At 44.0% G+C, this 18425-nt stretch overlaps 1 long non-coding RNA gene across 1 annotated transcript; it reads left to right on the plus strand.

Annotated features, from left to right (window-relative positions):
* Nucleotides 1-1703: 1703 nt before the first annotated feature.
* Nucleotides 1704-5231, plus strand: LOC123166912 (uncharacterized). The gene is made up of 4 exons (XR_006483726.1): nucleotides 1704-3198; nucleotides 3814-4675; nucleotides 4764-5053; nucleotides 5136-5231. It is a non-coding gene; the product is annotated as an uncharacterized lncRNA (long non-coding RNA).
* Nucleotides 5232-18425: the final 13194 nt, after the last annotated feature.

Here is an 18425-nt window from a genome sequence, read left to right on the forward strand (position 1 = left end):
CCGAGGGCAAATCGTGTTTGCCCGTACTTATTTGCATACCAGAGCTTTCATTCGAGGAAAAGGAGAAAAACCATCATATAGGCAGTAGCCCCCCAAGACACCAACTGGATGGAACATCCAGTAGATGAATTAATCAGGACGCAATCAGAAATGTGTGCGTGGGTAGCCCTCAAGCCGTGGTATAATTAAGTGGGACCGTATAAAGGCTTAATAAAATTTGTTATGAATTTGCAGTCGTCTCGGGACAAAAGAAAAAAATTGTCTGAGGAATTAGCTCGGACCAAGGCGCAACTAGGCGCGTTAGAGGCCAAGGTGGCAAAGGTCAAGGCCTTTACCTCGGAGGCACACGGTAAGTGTACTTCATATGAAGAAGATTCTCTAAAGGATGCGACATCCATGTTAAAGGACTGTGTTTCCATATAGCAGCGGAAGTGATTGGCCGGTTGGAGGACCTGAAGCAGGCCTGGGAGGACCAACTATATTCAGAGTCGCAATGACAAGCCGATCATATCGTGTTTACGCGCTACAAGGGGAGGTCACTATGCTAAAGGTGAAGAACGTCCAACAAGCCCAAGAGCTCGAACTGTTGAGGGCTCGGCTGGCAGCTGCCGAAGCAAAAGACCAAAAGACCAGCAAAGTTGTGTCTAGTAAGTGCATTTAACCTTTTCTAAGAAAGGATTACCGAAGTCCATAGCATGCCTTGTTTGAATACCTAACATGTGGTCCGACTAGTGCTTCTGACAGGTCAGCCGATAGAAGACCTTGGTGGAGCCCCCAAAGACGTCCTTGTGCAGCTAACTGAAGAGCACGAAAAGGCTCGGAAGGCTATGAAGGCCGTGTGTAAAGCTCTATGGCCCGAGGAAAAAATGCCTCAGGGAATGTCTGAGCTCGCCGAACGTATCAAGGGGGCGCGGCGCCGGCTGCATGCCTCGAACATATTGGCTTGCCAGGAGGAGGCGTGGACCATGGTAAAGACACGATACACCAAGGCGAAGACGGAGCATGAATCTTGCTGAAGTGGGCCCACTGGTCCTAACGGGAAAGAGGTGCCGACCAGTCTGACATATGATGTTGTGATGCCCGCTGCACGCCTTTCGCAACATGATTGTTCCCTTAAATCCTTAATAGACGGGCTTGATAAGTTTTAGGATATGTGTAGTGACTCTATGTATTGATGTACTTTACGTCATTTAAACTGCAACTGTTATATAAACTTTGTTAGCCAGCCTTCCGCTTCTCCCTCCTTGGCCATGGGCCGAGGAGTGCTTCCTACTTCTGATCCGAACAAGCGGACCGGGTATTTCGAAAAGCGAGGCAATCTAGCTATGGGGCTCGAAAAACAAAGTGAACTAGAGCGTATGTTATATTACGTTTAGGCGTAAGAAACATCTTTCAAAAAACCAAGAAAAATAGTTCCTCCAACCGTTCCTTTTCTTAGATGATCATGTGTGATCGTGACGACCGCCTGATAGAGTGAAGTGTTTGTATGTATATATATATACATATATACACATATATATAGGATGGGTCTATTCTAATAACACCCTCTAGAGTCTTATTCTACACACAAAACCTGCTTATTCTGCTAACAGTTCGGTACCGCAAGAAAACTCGAACAGAACTGCGCAGGCAATAAAAAACAAACCTGGATACTACTACCACCTACCACCTACCACCACCGTCTCAACCCACCCCCGCACTACTCCCACTGGTCAAACGGGGCTCCCCCACCTCCTGACCCAGCCACCACGCAACGCCGCCCGCCCCGGCCACAAACCACCCCACGCCGCCGGCCACCACCCCGCCCCGCCCGCCGCCGGCCCCCCTGCCCAACACGCCGCCCGGTACCCGGTGCGCCACCCCCAGCTACCCCCTTCCCACCTCCAAATCACCGTCGACCACCCCCACCACGCCGCCCCCTCCACCTGCCATCGAATCCCACAAAAATCTGGCCGTCCCTAGCGCCCCACTCCTCCCTCCTCTACCCCGGTGCACCCAGCCTTCCTCCGTGCGGGCAAGCACGGCCACGTCCCGGGTCCAATGCCGCCTGGGACCCGCGCCACCTTCCCCGATGGATCAGGTCTCCGCCACCGGTCCTCGATCTAGATCGACCACGGTCGCTGGTCCACTTCTTCTTCGGAGCGCACGTCGGATCCGCCCCTCACCGGCCACGGCCACGGCCCTGCCCCGCGACGGCCGGCGTACACAACCCAGGCCCCACCCCGGCGCTGCCCAGCCTCCATGGTTCACCCGAATCTGACGAGCAGTCGTTATTTTGTTTGGGCTGGCTGCAGAACCATCGCATCTCCCTCCCCTCGAGCCTTCTCCTTTGCTCCCGCCTGATAAACAGGCAACCACGCAAGGTGAGGCTGCTGTTGTAGTTCTCTCTTTTGATTTTTGGGATGAAAACCTCCACCGCACTACAGTTTCCTATTCTTTTTTCTGGATTTTTGGTGTGCAGTGCAGCCGGATCCAGCTAGCAGTGTGCATCGCGCCGTCCTGTGTTTCATTAACGACCACCATGGCCATCGTGAAGCGCCAGGCGGGGCGGTCCACTACTGCTTTTTGGTTTCCGTTTTTATGTGTGTTTTGAGATGCATATTGCAGTTGGCCGGCGACCATCCCCTCATTCTCTCCTTCACTCTTTCTTCTTCTCTTCAAGCTACCTATTCCAGAGCATGCAGTTCGCCGGCCTAGTCGGCATGCAGTGCAGCTGGTCACTACTAGGAAAATGCTATAGGTAGACATTTAGCAGTAGCGTTGGTTAGATACCCCATGTTACTGCTATTTAGCAGTATCGCCGGACAACACCAGCGCTGCAAGCGTACGTTAGCAGTAGCGCGGGATTTCCCAGCCAGCGCTGCTGTTGATGGGCCACGCTCTCGGCCCCCTTTTGCAGCTTTAGCTATAACGCTGGGCCTCCTCCCCCGCGCTACCGCTAAGCCCACCTCTGCTTCCTCCCGCGCGCCCCTCCCCTCTCACTCACTCACTCACACGCTCACACTCACAGATCGAATCCCTCAATCCCTCGATCTGGCCGCCGCCTCGCATTCTACACTGGTCGCCCTCCCCGCGCGGGCCCTCTTCCCCCGTTGGCCGCCCTTCCTCGTGCCGACCCTCCTCCCTGCCCCCCTGCACCGGCCATCCTCCCCCGCCGGTTGCCCCCCCCCCCCGACGCCGGCCCTCCTCCATTGAGAGGTACTCCTCCCTCCTTCCTCCTCCTCCCTCCCTCCCTCCCTAGTTATAGTTGTTAGAGAGTAGTTAATTATTTTGAATCCTATATAGTTGAAAAAAATGTAGGTTCTTAGAATAATGTAGGTTATGATCGAACCCTAGATAGGACAGATTAGGTATGAACCCTAGGTTTTTAAATTTAGCTAGGTTTTAAAGTTAGGACAGAAATTTAGCTAGGTTTTTAATTAGGTGTAGTTAATAGAATTTAGGTGTTTTAGGTGTAGTTAACAGAATTGTAGGTGTTTTAGTTGTTTTAGGTGTAGTTAACCGAATTTTAGGTGTTTTAGTTGTTTTAGGTGTAGTTAACAGAATTTTAAGTGTTTTTTAGTTAAAGCAATTGTTGTTATTTTTTTTAGTTAAAGCAATTTTTCCTGTTATATGCAAATTTGCAGTGGACATGTCATATTTTGAACATGTCACATTTTGGAGATGTCATATTTTTTCGAGTGGCCTATGTTTTGCCAGAAATGTCGATTCGTTTACGTTCTGACAAATTTCAGGCGCTTGATATGCCCTGCTTTTAACAAAGGTCATGCCAAATTTTGCTAAGTGTTTATTAATTTTGTTTTCATAATTAAGCATTTTGTTCTTGACGTCGACGATGCATATCCCGCATCCTCGTCGTCGAATCGGCGAAGGACTCCCGCTTGAGCCGAGGGGCCATGTCCGGGATTGGGCTCCGCCGGGCTGGTACTGGGTTGTGCTACCTTCTGGTGAGCGCAGCTTAGTAAGGAGTCAGCCCGTCGTCGACCCAGAGCTTCTTTGGTGGCGGTCACGTGGGCCTGCATTGGTGCACAGGCTTGAGTCCCCCGTGCAGGTGGTACAGCACCGTGTCACGAAGGAGGATGCGCACGTCCAGCGCTACATGGTTGCGTTGGCGGACGGCAGGTTCTCCAATACCTGGCAGATTCTTTGAGGATCTCATCGGAGCTATGATCCTGTGATGGTTCCTTCTCTTTGGGTGTCCACCGCGGCCTACTGAACCTAGAGGAGCTATTATTTGAGATGTATTGGTGATATTATATGATGATCTTTGTTACAAACTACTATATATGTATTCGATGATGGATTATTAATTACCTATTAGTTATTTGCTTATTGAATGCAAAAGATGAGCGCGGTTTGTGCTACAAACTACTATATATGTATTCAATGATGGATTATATGATGATCTTTGCTACAAACTAGGTTTGATGATGATCTTTACTACAAACTATAAATTTTAGGTGTTTTAGTTGTTATATGATGATCTTTGCTACAAACTACTATATATGTATTCGATGATGGATTATTAATTACCTATTAGGAAATGTTTGACGACGAAAGGGAATTCGCTATGTGCGAGTACTGCGAAGATGAGCGGGGTCTGTGTGACAGGCCTCACCTGGTAGAAGGTCGGCGCTTCAGCATCAAGCTACAAGAGACCTTTGATGTTGAAACGGTACGCAACGATGACAAGTGTTTTTTGTTATTTTTTGCACGACTTCTCTACTTCAACGTGTAATTTTCGTCTTTTACAATTCGACTAGCTTATCCCATGCCATGCAAAATGTTATGTCTTGGAGAAGATGGGTTTTGAAGATCATGAAAGCATGGAGACAAAGATAATTCAACTAAGGACCCATCATGGTTATGATTTTGCTGTAAATCTATACAATTATGTGAACTCATCCAATTTGGTTGCCAGAATTGAGGAGCTCTTTGCAAGGCATATGATTTTCATGAGAGTATGCTTCTCACCTTCGATCTTGGTGATCCTGACATCGACGAAAAGAATATGACCATTTGGGTCCTTGTTGACACGCTTCCAGTTCTACCGGTGTGTGAGTTTCTCAAACATATTTATTAAGTAATTTATATTGTTTATTTTAAAATATTTGACAGCTTATTTCCATTGACAGCTTATTTTCATTTTTCAAAAAATGTACGGAAAATGGTAGACAGAACCTACTACTACAATGATGAAGCACAATTAACTTATAAGGAGAAAGATGGTCTTATCGCATTTTTTACTGATCTTGAGAATTACAATAGCTATTATCGAACTCCTCCACATTATGGTCAATACGTGCCACTAGTGCACGTGTTGAACTACGGTAACATCAATGGAGATAGCATGGTAAGATTTTCTACTATTACGACATTCGTGCATCTTTTGCATAAATTCTTCTAAAACTAAACTACATTGCTAACTACAAAGTTATTACTATGTTTTTGAACAGAAAATCCCGATGAATTGTGTGCCTCATCTGATGTTGCCGAGAGGTCGCGTTGATGTTATGAGCTTACGGCCGCCACGGCCAGGTCAGCCGCAGTATCCACATCAGTCCTGTCCATACCGGATTTCTAAAAGCGAGGAAGCCATGATAATAAATGATTTCAAAAAATGTTTCGACTATCGTAGAGAGCTATTTGGAAGCAACATTGTGCGTAGGCCAAGACTTGGAGACAGGATGATCTCCGTTCTTTATTATGGAGAGTCCATTTTCCTTAATGTAGAGTCAATGCCTATCTTGTTTTATGATATTTTACCTAAGAGAGGGTAGAGTAGGTCCTATGAGAGGAGTAGGTCGTAGCTAGAATGTGTTATTATGTGCTACAATGTGTTAGAGTTGATGATGATGATGAGGAGGAGTTGTGATTATGTCTAGTGACCAACTTGTTATATGATGTCTCATTGACGACATTGTTTGGTGGTGATGACAAGTGGTAATGAATATGCTATTTAAACAGACTAGTTCATGATGAGTTGTTATTGTATAAAAGATATATCTGTTTAAACATGTACAACGCCAAAATGTGAAAAAAAAACCATAAATGTTAGCAGTGGCGCGGGCCAAAATATTACCAGCAGCGCTCATTTACCAGTAGCGCTTTCCAGTGTCGCGCTACTAGTATCTGAACTTACCAGTAGCGCTGGCCTAAACAAGCGTTACTGCTAAAGAATAGCTGTAGCGCCGTAGGAGTAGCGCGCCTGCCCGCGCTACTAATAGCCAAAAAACCAGCGCTACTGGTAAGGGTTTTCCTAGTAGTGGGTGCCCACTTGCAGTTTTGGTGGAGGAATAACAAAATTGCAGGGTTACATTGTATCATGCCTGGAGTTCTACATGGTCCGACTCCGACGAGGGCGCGGAGAGTGCAGTACGCTTGGGCTCCCAATGCGGTTCAGTCGAAGCATTGCTGTAGTGCAGCCACTCTGCGTCGTTGCCGGATCTAGGACCGTTGCTCGACGTGACCACCTCGGGCGTATCACGAGTAGTTCATTTGGGCGCAACACTTCAGTCCGCCTGGGGCGTCGATGAGGTGCGGCTGGGTGTGCAGTCCACCGGCGAGGGTGCTTGCAGTGCGGCCCAACACTGCAGTCCGCCTGGGGCGTCGATGCGGTGCGGCTGGGTGTGCAGTCCACCGGCGAGGGTGCTTGCAGTGCGGTGGCGCGATGCCCATGGTCTTGAACAAATTTGTTAAAAGAGAGACAAAAAATGTACTCCACTCCATTTGTGTAGCAGCCCATTACCCCTCTGTATGAAGTGCAATTTGTTTCGTGTGTCCGCAACTTTCGTGTGTCTCAACAGTTTGTATAAAATTCGCGAAAATGGCTGCTGTCTCTCGTCGTCAGCCGCACGATTTTCAAAATTAACTAAAAACCGTAAGGAATATAAAAAACATTTCAACATATGAAAGTTGCGCCTCGCCCGTAGATTTCCAACGGCGTATCACACGCCTCGTTTCGACAAACGGTTCAAAAACTGGAGCGAAAACAGTACGGAAATTTCAAAAAAATTGAAAAAACAAAATTCCGCGATTTACTAAATTTAAAACTGCTCTTAAACCGTAACGAATTAGAGAAAATAATAGATATAGAAAAGATGTGCCTCGACGATATCTTTCCAACGGTGTATCATTTGCTTCACTCCGATGAGCGATTTAGAAAAAAACGCTCGCTGCCACTCGTCGTGCGCCGCACCATTTTCAAAACTGCTCTTAAACCCGTGAGGAATCTCGAAAAGTGTTCAACATGGCGAAGTTGCACCTAATCCATAGCTTCTCAACGGTATATTACATGCCTTGTTTCGATAAACAGTTAAAAAATTAGAGCGAAAAAGGTACTGAAAAAACACCTGCTACTGAAAGTGCAGTGACCTCGCGTTGAGCATGCAGTGCGGAACTGTTATCAGAATAGTTATTCTGCTAATATTAGCAGAATAGACCGGCTGTATATATATCGGTGGGCGTAAAGCCCCTGGTTACTTTCGTGTATAAATGAGTACTTATTTTTTCATCATTGCCGACCAACTATTCTCTTAAGAACGCTAGCTTTCGGCTTCACCCATATGAGGTGTCTGAGGTGCGAATCCGGTTGACCTGGTAGCAACAATCACAAAGGTGCTCCCTTTACCCTTAGCCGAACAATCGGGAATGTAAGGGGTAATCATAGGAGCCAGAAACCCCAGCTTGGCCAAAACTTAAGGCAAGTCAATGCATATAAAGGCAAAAAACGACTGTATTCAAGAGGAGGCACCGAAAGTGCTAAAGGTACACTTGGGTTTGACAAAACCAGTGGCATAGTATATGCCAAACACTTAATATGTGTCGAATGTGAGTACATCACTTCGAATCGACCGAGCATAACTAAAGAGAGGTGTCTAACCACTAATAGAAGAGGAAAATTGGTGTTTATTTAATTATTAATGAAGGGTGAGTCGGGGTGGCTGTGGTTAACCGTAAAATCATTGGGGCAGGGTGGTGTTCCAAGGATTTGGCTAGTTGTCCGCAGGGTCTCGGATGCGATATGCTCCTCCAGTGAGTACTTTATCTATGATGAATGGTCCGTCCCACTTTGAGTGGAGCTTGTGTTTCTGCTTTTCTAGATGGAATCGCATGACCAGATCGCCTTTATTGAATGCTTCATTTCGGACTTCCCTGCTCTGGTAACGTCGTGCCTATTGTTGGTAAAACCTGGAATGTGCCCAAGCCACATCCCGCTCTTCCTCGAGGGCATCAAGGTCGTCCTGCCGATCTAATTGGCCTCCCTCTCTTCAGACACGCACACCCTAGGGGTGTCGTGAATGAGGTCACATGGTAGGACGGCCTCGGCTTTGTACACCGTGAAAAAAGGTGTATAGCCGGTGGACCGGTTAGGTGTGGTACGCAGGCCCCATAGCACGAAGTCGAGCTCCTCCACCTAGTGACAATCAGCCTCCTTTAGGGAGCGGACCATGTGTGGCTTAATGCCACTTAATATGAGTTCGTTAGTCCGTCCAACTTGTCCATTCGTTTGGGGGTAGTAAATGAAGGCATAGTCGAGCTGAATGCCCATCTTTGCGCACCACACCTTGATTTCCTTGGTTGTGAAATTTGTGCCATTGTATGTGATGATTCTATGGGGAACACCATAGCGGTGTACTACGCTCGAGATAAATTCGAGGACCTATGATGCTTCGGCTGTTGTTACCGGCTTTGCCTTGATCGACTTTGTGAATTTATCCATCATGACGAGTAAGTATTTCTTCTTGTTTGAACCACCTTTAAGAGGGCCTACCTGTCGAGCCTCCAGACCGCAAAAGACCAGGTAGTTGGGATGGTCCAAAGAGCCGTGGGGGGCATATGACTTTGGTTGGCAAAGACCTGACAGACAGGGCAGCACTGAACGAAGGTTTGTGCGTCCTCTTTGGCAGTAGGCCAATAGAATCCAACTCGGAAAGCCCTACTAACTAAAGCTCGAGCTATGGCGTGATGGCCGCTCATGCCGGAGTGTATTTTGGCAAGGAGTTGGCGTCCTTCTTCTTCGGATATGCACCTCTAGAGGATGCCCGTAACGCTTCTTGTATATAGCTCGCCTTCATGGACCCAATAGGCCTTTGATCGGCGAATTATTCTTCTTGCTTCGGTTTGATCGTCGGGCAGCTCATTGCAGCGTAAATATCCGAGGAAGGGCTCGGTTGAAAGTGCTAGTTATCGACTAGAGGGGGGGGGGGTGAATAGGCGATTTTTATGAAAGTCTTCAAAACAAGAGGTCTTTGAAGACAAACAATCAAATTGAACCTATATGATATGCACCGGAAGATAAACTACTCTAGACAGACCATAGTCAAGTAAGCAACATGATAAAAGCACGAAGACTGATTGCTCCCTGACTATAGCGCCAGAAAAGCTCCTGTGTGCTAGGACTACGTCGGTATTTCCCCAAAGAGGAAGGGATGATGCAGCACAGAGATGGTAGGTATTTCCCTCAGTGATGAACCCAAGGTTATCGAACCAGTAGGAGAACCAAGCAACACAACATAAACAACACCTACACACAAATAACAACACCTCGCAACCCGACGTATTAAAGGGGTTGTCAATCCCTTTCGGGTAACGATGCCAGAAATTTGTAATAGATTGAATTAATAGATCGTAAATAAAATAAAGTGCGGCAAAGTATTTTTGTATTTTTGGTTTAATAGATCTGAATAAAAATGCAAAGGAAAAGTAGATCGCAAGCAAATATATGAGAAAGAAGACTTGGGGGCCGTAGGTTTCACTAGTGGCTTCTCTCGAGAAAGATAGCAAACGATGGGTAAACAAATTACTGTTGGGCAATTGATAGAACCTCAAAAAATAATGACGATATCCAGGCAATGATCATTACATAGGCATCACGTCCAAGATTAGTAGACCGACTCCTGCATGCATCTACTACTATTACTCCACACATCGACCGCTATCCAGCATGCATCTAGTGTATTAAGTTCATGGAAAAATGGAGTAATGCAATAAGAATATGACATGATGTAAACAAGATCCCTTAATCTATTGCGTAGATATAGATCCCATCTTTTTATCCTTAGTAGCAACGATACATACGTGTTGTTTTCCTTTCTGTCACTAGGATCAAGCACCGTAAGATCGAACCCACTACCGGGCACCTCTTCCCATTGCAAGATAAATATATCAAGTTGGCCAAACAAAACCCAAATACCGGAGAAGAAATACGAGGCTATAAGAGATCAAAGAAACTCAAATAAATTTCATGGATATAAAAAGATATGACTGATCATAAACTCAAAGTTCATCAGATCCCAACAAACACACCGCAAAAGAGTTACATCATATGGATCTCCAAGAGACCATTGTATTGAGAATTCAGCGAGAGAGAGAAAGCCATATAGCTACTAACTACGGACCCGAAGGTCTACAAAGAACTACTCACGCATTATCGGAGAGGCACCAATGGAGGTGGTGAACCCCATCCGAGATGGTGTCTTGATTGGATCTGGTGGTTCTGAACTTTGCGGCGGCTGGATGAATATTTCGTCAACTCCCCTAGGGTTTCTGGAATATTGGGGTATTTATAGAGCAAAGAGGCGGTCTGGGGGGCACCCGAGGTGGGCACAACCCACCAGGGCGTGCCCTGGTGGGTTGTCCCCTACTCGGGACTCCCCCCAGGTGCAACCAGGGCCCATTGTGTTCCTTCCGGCCCATAAAAATCATCATAGAGTTTTGTGGCATTTGGACTCCGTCTGGTATTGATTTTCTGCGATGTAAAAACATGGAAAAAACAGCAACTGGCACTTGGCACTATGTCAATAGGTTAGTACCAAAAAAAGACTATAAAATGATTATAAAACATCCAAGATTGATAATATAACAGCATGGAACAATAAAAAATTATAGATGGGTTGGAGACGTATCAGCATCCCCAAGCTTAACTCCTACTCGTCCTCGAGTAGGTAAGTGATAAAAACAGAATTTTTGATGTGGAGTGTTGTTTATCATGTCATATCATATTCTTTTCTTTATAGCATTGACATTTCGACTTTTTTTGTGATTCAAAGCAATAGTCTAGTTTTGACATAATAATTTAGATACTCAAGCATATCAACAAGCAACGATGTCTTTCAAAATATCAACGCTAAAACAAGTTACCCCTAGCCCATCATGCTCAAACATTGATCCATTCATGAAACACACTCGAATATTAGCTACACCCAATACTTAAGCATGATCATATTGCCACCTAGTTGGTGCTTTTGTAAGAGAGGATGGAGACTCAAATTTCAAAATAATAATTGCATAAACTAAAAGAAAGGCCCTTCGCAGAGGGAAGTAGGGATTTGTAGAGGTGCCAGAGCTCAAAGCGAAAAATTAGAGATAAAAACACTTTGGGAGGTGTATCCATCCCACCAACGAAAATGACTTAGAGTTCCCAACACTTTCCATGCTAGATATGCCATAGGCGGTTCCCAAACAGAAAATAAAGTTTATTCCTTTTTCCACCATACTTTCACTTTCCATGGCTAACCGTATCCACGGGTGCCTTCCATACCAACACTTTCCAAGGAATTTATTATTTGACAACATAAAGTAAATTCATTTTTGCATTTCGGGACTGGGCGTCCCTAAAACCTTTGCCTTACTCTTGTGCAATGACAAGTGAATAAACACTCATTGTGAGAATAACACATCCAGCATGGAAAATATTAGCCACCTGTTACCGTTCTGCGAGCGAAACAAACACACAAAAGAGAAGTTTATTTTGAAAATTAGAGATGGCACATGCAAATTTTCTTAGAACGACAAAAGAATACCACATATAGGTAGATATAGTGGACTCATGTGGCAAAATTGGTTTAAAGGATTTTGGATGCACAAGTAGAGGTCATACTTAGTGCAAAATGAAGGCTAGCAAAAAGATTGAGAAGCGACCAACCAAGAAACGAATAATCTCATAAGCAAGCATTAAGCATAATTAACACCGAATAATGCACCACAAGTAGGATATAATTTTCATTGCATGATTATTGACTTTCGTGCATGCATAGGGAATCACAAACCTTAACACCAATATTCTTACTAGAGCATAATTACTCATCAACATAACTCACATATCACTCATCATATCTCAAAACTATTACTAAGAATGAAGTTTATTTTGTCCAATGATCTTCATGACATCTTTTTTTTCCTTTTATTTATCCTTCTTGGATATCTATCACTTTGGGACTAATTTTCATGTGTTGCTTTTCATAAGCTCAAACAAATATAAGTGAAGATCATGAGCATAACAAATTTTCTTTCTCTCAAAATACTTTAAGTGAAGCAAGAGAGAATTTCTTCAAATTTTACTAACTCTCAAATAAATCTAAGTGAAGCAACAGAGCATTTCTTCAAAAATACTAAGCACACCGTGCTCAAAAAGATATAAGTGAAGCACTAGAGCAAGTCCTAGCTCATAAAAGATTTAAGTGAAGCATAGAGAGCAATTCTAACAAGTCATGAAATAATTTTGGCTCACTGAAATAGGTGTGTCCAGCAAGGATTGATGACTTCAAGCACATAATAAAACAAGCAAAGACACATACCATACAAGACGCTACAAGCAAAACACATATCATGTGACGAATAAAAATATAGCCTCGAGTAAAATACCGATGGTCGTTAGAAGAAAGAGGGGATGCCACTCGGGGGCATCCCCAAGGTTAGTTGGTTGATCATTCTTGGATAATAGCTTGGGATGCCGGGGCATCCCCAAGCTTAGGCTCTTCTATCCTTCTTTCATCCATCGTAAGATAACCCAAAACTTGAAAACTTCAATCATACAAAACTCAACAAAACCTTCATGAGATTCGTTAGTGTAAGAAAAATAAATCACTACTATAAGTGCTGTATCAAACCAATTCTTATTTTGATTTTGTATTATATCTACTGTATTCCAACTTTTCTATGGCAAAAACTCATCAAAGAAAACCATAGAGACATCAAAATAAGCACACAACACAAAGAAAACAGAATCTGTCAAAATAGAGCAGTCTGTAGCAATCTGACTTTTACGAATACTTCTGGAACTCCAAAAATTCTACCAAATTACGAAGACCGGGGTAATTTTTATATTAATATTCTGCAAAAAGAATCAGCGGAAAAGCTCTTTTCTGTGATTTATTTAAAATATTTTCTTGAGCAAAAAGTTTCTGTCTTTTTCAGCAAGATGAAACGACTATCACCCAAGAGGATCCTAAAGGCTTTACTTGGCACAAACACTAATTAAAACACAAAAAACACAATCATAACAGTAGCATAATTGTGTTAACACTCAAGTACATAAAGCAAAAAGCAAATAATAAATTTTAGTCATTGGTTGCCTCCCAACAAGCGCTATAGTTTTACGCCCTTAGCTAGGCATAAACATGGATCTAAGTTTTGTCATCCTTCTTCTTCTTAGTTTTCATAGAGGTATTTTCATCACGGGATTTTGTAAACACAACATAAAATATATTATCCATGGAAACTTTAGCATTCCTTAGTTGGTTTTCATCATAACCCCTTTGATTTCCCGCAACAATCCAAGAGTAGTGTTGATTAACATTATTAAAAACTTGTTGGATTATATCTGGAACGGGGACTTCCTTTTTAAGATTCTCATCAAAGATCTTATTGTCCCCAAGAAAATGCCTTAGTGCATAGTCACTATTGTAAAGTATTTCATCTATCACGGGTTTTTCACGATTCATACCATAAAAATCAAAGATTTCCCTAGCTTCCCGAATTATGTAGTCAAACTCATTCATAAGAACGAGAGTGGCCAACTTTTTAGCCCTAGGATTCTTTATTCCAGGAAGCTAAAAAAACAATCTTTGCAAGGTAGGATGAGTACGAATAAATTTACTTTCAAGTTTCAGAACTAGTGCTGAAATAGCATCCGCATAAGATCTAGTAGTTTTAAGTATAGGAGCATCATCAAGGCTTAGATTTCCACCACAATTGAAAAATTCTTGGATACGTTCTTTTCCCATAACGTTCCCTTGCCCCAAGATAAAAGTTTTAGCATCCAGATTGCCCGTACGTCCCATCTTAGGAGTTAGGCCATCAGCTATTGGTGCCATACCAAAATCACTCATGATTGCAAGCAAAGAATAGATCTGACGAAAAAACGGCGAACGGAAAAGAGAGGCGAATAAAACGGCAAATTTTTGTGAAGTGGGGGAGAGGAAAATGAGAGGCAAATGGCAAATAATGTAAATTGCGAGGAGATGAGATTTGTGATTAGGAACCTCGTTATGTTGAAGATCCTCCCCGGCAACGGCGCAAGAAATTCCTTTTGGTTGCTCTCTGACTATAGCGCCAGAAAAGCTCGTGTCTGCTAGGACTACGTCGGTATTTCCCCAAAGAGGAAGGGATGATGCAGCACAACGACGGTAGGTATTTCCCTCAGTGATGAAACCAAGGTTATCGAACTAGTAGGAGAACCAAGCAACACAACGTAAACGACACCTGCACACAAATAACAACACCTCGCAAACCGACGTGTTAAAGGGGTTGTTAATCCCTTTCGGGTAACGATGCGAGAAATTTGTAATAGATTGAAATAATAGATCGTAAATAAAATAAAGTGCAGCAAAGTATTTTTGTATTTTTGGTTTAATATATCTGAATAAAAATGCAAAGGAAAAGTAGATCGCAAGCAAATATATGAGAAAGAAGACCCGGGGGCCGTCGGTTTCACTAGTGGCTTCTCTCAAGAAAGATAGCAAACGGTGGGTAAAAATATTACTGTTGGGCAATTGATAGAACCTCAAATAATTATGATGATATCCAGGCAATGATCATTACATAGGCATCACGTCCAAGATTAGTAGACCGACTCCTGCCTGCATCTACTACTATTACTCCACACATCGATCGCTATCCAGCATGCATCTAGTGTATTAAGTTCATGGGAAAACGGAGTAATGCAATAAGAATGATGACATGATGTAGACAAGATCTGTTTATCTATTGTGTAGATATAGATCCCATCTTTTTATCCTTAGTAGCAACGATACATACGTGTTGTTTTCCTTTCTATCACTGGGATCAAGCACCGTAAGATCGAACCCACTACCGGGCACCTCTTCCCATTGCAAGATAAATAGATCAAGTTGGCCAAACAAAACCCAAATATCAGAGAAGAAATACGAGGCTATAAGAGATCATGCATATAAGAGATCAAAGAAACTCAAATAACTTTCATGGATATAAAAAGATATGACTGATCATAAACTCAAAGTTCATCAGATCCCAACAAACACACCACAAAAGAGTTATGGATCTCCAAGAGACCATTGTATTGAGAATTCAGCGAGAGAGAGAGAAAGCCATCTAGCTACTAACTATGGACCCGAAGGTCTACAAAGAACTGCTCACGCATCACCGGAGAGGCACCAATGTAGGTGGTGAACCCCATCCGAGATGGTGTCTAGATTGGATCTAGTGGTTCTGGACTCTGCGGCAGCTGGATGAATATCTCGTCGAATCCCCTAGGGTTTTTGGAATATTAGGGTATTTGTAGAGCAAAGAGGCGGTCCGGGGGCACCCGAGGTGGGCACAACCCACTAGGGCGCGCCCTGGTGGGTTGTCCCCTCCTCGGGACTCCCCCCAGGTGCAACCAGGGCCCGTTGTGTTCCTTCTGGCCCATAAAAATCATCGTGGGGTTTCGTGGCATTTGGACTCCGTCTGGTATTGATTTTTTGCGATTAAAAAACATGGAAAAAACAGCAACTGGCACTTGGCACTATGTTAATAGGTTAGTACCAAAAAATGATATAAAATGACTATAAAATGATTATAAAACGTCCAAGATTGATAATATAACAGCATGGAACAATCATTAATTATAGATACATTGGAGACGTATCAAGGACTAATAGCAGCTAGGTAGTATATATCGGAATGGAAGACAGTATGAAGCCAAACAGGTAATAGTCTTCGCACAGTGAAGTCAAACAGATCAGGAAAGCAAGCAATGACTTCACGAAGACAAACTGAAATGTAAAGGAGGTGGGGGATAGACCCAGTAGCTTGGTGAAGACACGGATTTGGTAGACCAGTTCCAGTTGTTGTGATAACTGTGCGTCTGGTTAGGGAGGCTAAGGTTGAACTCAGAAGACCACATCTTCACCTTATTCCCCTTGAGCTAAGGACACCCAGTCCTCACCCAATCACTCTTGTAAGTCTTCAAGGTAGACTTCCAAACCTTCACAGACCTCGTTCACCGGCGATCCATAATGACTCTTGGATCCTTAGAACGTGACGCCTAACCGGCTGGAGGATACACAGTCCTCAAGTGTAACAAGTCTTCAGGTCACGCGGACAGAAAGACTTTAGTGATGCCTAACACTATTTGGCTCAAGGTGTTTTGGGCTTTGTCCTCGCAAGGATCTCTCTCTCAGCAGCTTCGGAGGTGGGTTGCTCTCAAACAACAAAAGCCGTGCACTAACTCTGAGCAGCCACCAATTTATGGTGTAGGGGGTGGGCTATTTATAGCCAGGAAGCAACCTGACATGATATGTCTGAAATGAGCCTGCATCACTAAGGAACTGACACGTGTCCAAAGGTCGGATTTCAAACACACGCGGCAGCTTGGCTTGGGCTACAAGCAAAGCTGACTCATCCAACTCTGGATAAGATTTACTCTCATTGTCTTCGCTCGAAGACATAGGATTTTGGGTTGAGAATCACGTCAGTCTTCTGACTTTGTTCACTTGGACCCCACTTAAAAGTTCAGTGGTTCCTATGACGCAATAAAGAAGAAAAGGGAACTACGAAAGAAACTATGTCTTCGCACTCCATAGTCTTCAAGTGAATGTCTTCACACGTCATTATCTTCGACGTGAATGTCTTCACGAACCACCATTGTCTTCAGTGTCTTCATACATTTTAGGGGTCATCTCTGGTAGGAAAACCGAATCAGTGAGGGACTTCTACCTGTGTTATCCTGCAATTCTCACAAACACATTAGTCCCTCAACCACGTTTGTCGTCAATACTCCAAAACCAACTAGGGGTAGCACTAGATGCACTTACATCGGTCCATGGCACGATAACTGCCATTACATCGTGGCCTGAGGATGTTTCTTCGATAGCCGAGCCCCTATTATGCCTTCGTCATCCTTGGATGGTGAGTAGTTGATTTTGCCAACATCTGCAGGGGTTGTGGCGGGGTTGGGCCTGGCCAGGTGACAGATGGCTTGAAGAGCCGCTCTAGGAACATATTTTCTGGGACCGGGTCACGTTTGTATCCCATCCGTGCGAGTATATCATCAGCTTGATTGCTGCTCGCAGCACGTGGTGAAACTTCAGGCCCTCAAAACGGGTTGAGATAGCCAAAAAGGCATTTCGATATGCGGTCATTTTTGGGTCCTTGGCATCGGACTCCCTATTGACTTGTGATATTGTGAGGTTCGAGTCACCTCGGACTTCTAGTCGTTGGACTCCCATAGATGCCTCTATTTGTACTCAACGTAGTAGGGCCTCATATTCGGCTGCATTATTTGAGTCGGTGTACATTATTTGCAGTACACCATGTACATTGTCACTGGTTTGCGAGTGATACGTCTTCAACGCATCTATAATTTTTTATTCTTCCATGCTATTATAGTATCAATCTTGCGTGTTTATTATGCAATTATATACAATTTTTTTGGACTAACCTATTAACCTAGTGCCCAGTGCCAGTTGCTGTTTTTTGCTTGTTTTTGGCTTTTTAGAAAATCAGTACCAAACGGAGTATGACGATTTTTTCTGGACCAGAAGGGACCCTAGAAGCTTTGAGAGAAGACCTGAACTGCCACGAGCCTGCCACACGCGCCCTAGGGGGGCGCCCCCAGTCTTGTGGGCCCCTCGTGGCACCTCCTGACCTAATTCTAGCTCTATAAATTCCCAAATATTCCCAATACATCAGAGAGCCATCCAACATACTTTTTCCGCCGCCTTAAGTTTCTGTTCTTTGGAGATCCCATCTGGAGACCTTTCCCGGTACTCTGCCGAAGGGGGAATCGATCACAGAGGGCCTCTACATCAACCTTGCTACCCTTCCGATGATGTGTGAGTAGTTTACCATAGACCTACAGGTCCATAGCTAGTATCTAGATGGCTTCTTCTCTCTCTTTGATCTTCAATACAATTGTTCTCCTCGATGTTCTTGGAGATCTATTCGATGTAATCCTTTTTGCGGTGTGTTTGCTGGGATTTGATAAATTGTGGGTTTATGATTAGATTATCCATGAATATTATTTGAGTCTTCTCTGAACTCTTTTATGCATGATTGTTATAGCTTTGTATTTCTCTCTGATCTATCTGTTTGGTTTGGCCAACTAGATTGGTTTATCTTGCAATGGGAGAGGTGCTTTGTGATGAGTTCGGTCTTGCGTTGCTCAATCCCACTAACAGAAAGGG

This window comes from Triticum aestivum, chromosome 7D, assembly GCF_018294505.1.
Source record: "Triticum aestivum cultivar Chinese Spring chromosome 7D, IWGSC CS RefSeq v2.1, whole genome shotgun sequence".
Classification (NCBI taxonomy): Eukaryota; Viridiplantae; Streptophyta; class Magnoliopsida; order Poales; family Poaceae; genus Triticum; species Triticum aestivum.